We start from the raw sequence: 5,378 nt of genomic DNA, 5'->3' as shown, positions 1-5,378 counted from the left end.
GAATTCATGCCCCAGTCAATTATTCTCCAGTGCTTCTATTATCTGGTTTTCAGACTTTGGTGAGTTTTCTCAAAAGCTCCTGCTTGAAATAGTTGAGCCCACTATTAGCTTGTACTCACCTTACTTCTTTTTCTTTTTAATCTCAGTTATTCCTAGGTAATGCTCCTTGATTCGCATTATTTCTTCATCATGTTTTCTTTTGTCCCTGTGAAAAAGGCAGAGTGGCTGAAATGAACGAGTCTGGAATTGGGCCACATGCCTCCCTGCTCTCCCACGAGTGTGTTTATGAGTGCTAGAACACCCTTCTCCACGTCCTGTCCTAATACGTGTCATCTGCAGGTGTTTTTAAATTAGTCTTATGAAGACCTATTTCCCTAGATGTATTACAAGAAGGCATGTGGGGCCAGGCCGACTTTTCTCCGAGTTTAATTCCAAAGTCATTAAGTGTCTTGAGTTGACACCTTATAAGGCAAGAGTCTGTAAGACCAAGCTTGCAATTCCTTCTTTATAAAAGCTCTTAAAACCTGTTCCTTCTTTTCACTCCCTGCCCTGCTATTGGCATATTGGTCTGGACCTGTGTCACTCTCTGCTCAGGGACTGACATAGTCCTCGGTCACACCTGCCTGTAGCAGATCCTGCCAGGAGCTGGTCCGTACCTTCCTCCCTCACCTGTTCACTGCACACTGTCCATCCCCACCCCCCACCGCCGCCCTGTGCTAGCCTGTGCATCTTGAAGGGTTTCTCCTGAGGTTGCCAGATGACATGTTATTGTCCCTGTGGCGGGCTGCGTAATGGGGATGCTTACCCTCTGCCCCCAGGAGCAGCCCTCCCTCAGCCAATAACTGGTGGGAGCTCATGCGTAAACACCACAGCTCCTGCACCCCTAGATGGGGAAGAACTACCGAAGTGTTTGTTCTACATTGTCTCCCAGAGTTCCAACAAGATGGTTCGCCAGTTACCCACAGTGGTAAACAGCTTGACAAGGAACACTTGGTTGGCAGCCTTCTTTTCTTTCTCTCCTAGTCTCTCTCTTTTTAAAGACTTTATTTATTTGACGTAGAGAGGGAGCGTGCACAAGTAGGGGGAGCAGCAGAGGGAGAGGGAGAAGCAGGCTCCCCGCTGAGCACCGAACCGCATGCAGGGCTCGATCCCAGGACCCTGGGATCATGACCTGAGCCAAAGGCAGATGCTTAACCAACTGAGCCACCCAGGCGCCCCTCTCTCCTAGTCTTTTATGGGTATCTCCTGGCGTCCCCTCCAAAAATCAGTTGTTTTCACTTGAACCTTTGTTTTGGGGTTGACTTCAGGAGGAACTCACTCTAAGACACTGTCTGTCATGGTTACCTGGACTAAACTATGTTGGCACACCGTTGTTACATTGAGTTTTCTTAATAAGTTCAAAGAGATTAAAAGAAAAAAAAAAAAACTTCGCAAACATCACTGTCTCCACTCAGAAATTACCAGCCACTTCCCTTGGATCGAGGACAAATGGTCTTTAGTCTATGGCCTGGGACTCTGTAACACAGCCTTTTTTAAAAAAAAAAAAAAAAAAAAGATTTTATTTATTTATTTGACAGAGATCACAAGTAGGCAGAGAGGCAGGTAGAGAGAGAGGAAGAAGCAGGCTCCCCATGGAGCAGAGAGCCCGATGCAGGGCTCGATCCCAAGACCCTGGGATCATGACCTGAGCTGAAGGCAGAGGCTTTAACTCACTGAGCCACCCAGGCGCCCCTAACATAGCCTTTTTTTACCTGCTGTGATTCCGTTTCCTGTAACTCCCACTCAGAATGAAGATTCCAACTGTTTGGTCTAAACTCCCATTCCCAGGAGACCCAGTGTTCATCCTGACCCCCAAGCATTTGCTGGTGCTATTCCCACTGCCTGAACCCCCCACTCCCTCCGCCACATACCCCCATTTCAGCATATCCAAGACTACCAACCATTACAACCATCATCCCCTTTGTGGACCTTTTTGCTAAACACACCATGACTTTGGCACCTTGTCTCTACTTCTCTATTCTGATATATACCCCAGTTTTGTTTATTCCCATCCTGGCCTTCCACCTGCGCTGTGAGCCCTGCCTAGGGAAGATAACCATTTTGCATCTTTCAGACCTAGAATGTGGCCCCGTAAACACTAGATGAAGAGGCAAAATTCAGACTCTGGCATTTATTAACTGTGTGACGATGGGATATGTGTGTGTGTGTGTGTCATATGATACATGTGATATATACATATATATCCTATGATACAAATGACATGTGTGTCATATGAAATATATGTGTGTATATCACCCCTCTGAACTCCAGTTTTTCCGTTTGTTCTATATTTGTGATCTAATGCCTGTCACATATAGTTGTCATGATAATTTCAGTGACCTAATAAATATTAAAAATGCTCTAGGAACTCTCAAGAGGTGTCCCGAAGTTTAGCGGGATTACGTGGTTGGCCAGCAACTCCCCCTGCCACTGTTGAAAGCAGGCACGATGCCGCGGCATTAAGACCAGCAGCTCGCTGGAGATGGAGAATGTGACTATCAGGAAAAATCAGAAAAATATATATCCTTACATTGAGTTTTCTAGAGCCCATTCTTGGGCAAGAGAATCGGATGATCATATCTACCTCACATACTCATTAATTCTACAAAGTTTATTGATTTGTTATAAGTCGGGTCATTTTTCTCCACTGCTCATAACCCTATGGTGGTTCCTCTTTTCACACAAAGTGAAACCCTAAGTCCTTACAATGGCCAAAAATCCTTTCACTTCTGCCAAGCACTCCTATTCTCCTTATGACCTTGACTTCTGCTACGCTTTTCCCTTGGCCCACACCAGCCACACTGGCCTCCTTCCTCTTCCTTGAAGACACTGGTCATGTGCGATGACGGCTCCCACCTTGGGTCCTTTTTTCTAACTCTTTCCTCTGCCTGGAAGTCTCCCCTCCCAGAAATGTTTGGCAAACTCCCAAGCCTTCCCTCAAATCTCTCTTCCTCAATGGGACCTACTCTCTGACCACTCTATTTACTTCCTCAATCTGTCCCCCCAAGGTAACCACCCAGTACCCAGCTCTGTTATTTTCATGGTGGTACTTGTGACATATCCTACAAGGTACCCAGCTCTGGTGTGTTGCTCTTAGATGTCTGTTGGCAGGGACTCTTAGTTTTGTTGGGTAACACGCCCCTACTGCCTAGAACAGTGCCTAGGATACAGTAGCCACCGACTAAACCTAGTGGCTGAATTTGTTGCTGTGAGTTTTTTACTGTGTACCAGAGAATATGATGACTCTGGTCCCTACACTCGGGAATTGATCGTTGGAATTGTTGGAGCCACAGCACTTATTTAGCAAATACTCTGCCAAGCAAATATGTGCTAGACCATCTTCTAAGCCCTGGGGATGTTACAGGAAACAAGACAATTTCCTGGCTCTCCTATGGCACATTCTTCTGAAATGATACAGTGATGTTTGAAAGAACGAATATTAATATATGTGAAGTTCTTGGCCACCGAATTTTAAATTCTCGATCGTTATGTTGGTGTTCCAGTCTTGTAGACAGAACACCTGCCTTCTATTTACTAAATCACAACAAAGACGTATCAAGACGAACCCCGGATCATACAGCTCCCCAAAACCAAACTTCCACTTTCAAGGCTGGGAGGTATTTTGTTCAATGGTTTATATTATTTATTGTCCAAGGAGGTTTTTTTGAGGGTCTATTGCTTTGAGTTGCTAGATGATTCTAGCAATACTAGATGATTCATTGAAGACGATGTGGCAGAAATTAATCTTGTCCAAAAAAAAAAAAAAAAAAACTATAAAAAGAGCAAAGGATTAGTCTTCTCAAACCCTAGTGATGATTCTGGCTTTTGTCCTCATCTTGCCACTGAGCTAATCGCATGACTGAGGCAGGCAGAGAGTGTACTCTTCCAGTCTCCTGATAAGAGCGAGCCTGCTGGGGCGCCTGGGTGGCTCAGTGGATTAGGCCGCTGCCTTCGGCTCGGGTCGTGGTCTCAGGGTCCTGAGATCGAGCCCCGCATCAGGTTCTCTGCTCCGCGGGGAGCCTGCTTCCTCCTCTCTCTCTGCCTACTTGTGATCTCTCTGTCAAATAAATAAAATCTTAAAAAAAAAAAAAGCGAGCCTGCTGAGAGCGGTAGGAGGCTTGGTTGGCTGAAAGCTTCCAGCTGTCCTATCCGAGGTCCACCATGGTATGCAAACCAAGGCCACCGTCCCCCAGGGCTACTGCCAGCCAGACTCAGAGCCTGGCCCCAGGATGTAAGAGCCACAGTCCCGCCCAACTGGGATTCTTCCGATGGCACCTAACTTTGGGGCTGCCCCTCACCTTGGCCGAAACTTTCTCAGCCTTTCTCAGGGTCTCCTCCCATCAATGCCTCCTTTCCACATTGCAGTTGGTGGTTCTCCCACTTGCCCTGTTCCCACGTTCCTTCATACTCCCTGCACGACTCTTTGCATGTCTAACTCTGCCTTTGCTTTTGCTTCCCAGAAAACACGAGATAACACACACGGTACCGGGACGACTCCGGAAAGCCGGCGATCAGATGGGGGTTTGGAGACTGGACTGTTCACCATGGCTGGCAAGGAGGATCACAATCCAAGTGGCATGTGAGGCACAGCTAGTCCTCGGCATGCGATGGTCACTCAGTGGCTTAAAAAAGCAAACAGAAACTCTCTGATGACCAGGGGGACATCGGGTGGAGTGGAACCGCCAGTACATTGGTTGAGGCATTTGGAAGTGAAGGGGGTACAATGTATTGAAGGAGAGGGGAGTTGGAGGGTTCCTTGTAGAGGGATAATGAGAAACTGAAAGCAGTTAGGTACTTAAAGGCTAGTGGGAGAGCCAGAGGCCTCTTTGGTAACTCACAGAGGTGGTCCGTGCCTTCTTAAGAGCCAGCTTCTCTTGTGCAGGAAGACGCTGAGGACACCTCTCCCTGCAAGACCACACCTGCTCCCCTCCCCATTCTCTACCCCTTGGATCTGCCTTAGCCGCCCCTCCGGGGAGTTAAATCCCAGGGTAACCGACGGGGGACATGTTGGGCCTGAGGACTGAGAAACGAGAGTACACCCCAGGAGACTCCCAAGAATCAGGCAGCACATACTGTCAGGAGCCGAGGAGAAGCCGGGAGTGGATTCCGAGGGTGTGTGACCAGGGGTTGGAAAGTAAAAGTGAACAGGCAGGGAGACATTGACTTGGAGTCACTCTCTCGGGACATGGGATTTAACACCCTGGCAAGGACTCAGGGAATGGGACGAACACATTGCCGTGTGGCTTCCAAAGCCTGGGGAGCAAAGGTGAAATGCCTGAGTTTGCCGTAGCAGATGGTGAAAGAGGATGGGGGAAAAAAAATAGACAGAGAAGAGGATC

This window comes from Meles meles, chromosome 11, assembly GCF_922984935.1.
Source record: "Meles meles chromosome 11, mMelMel3.1 paternal haplotype, whole genome shotgun sequence".
Lineage (NCBI taxonomy): Eukaryota > Metazoa > Chordata > Mammalia > Carnivora > Mustelidae > Meles > Meles meles.
This window is presented reverse-complemented; position numbering follows the sequence as displayed.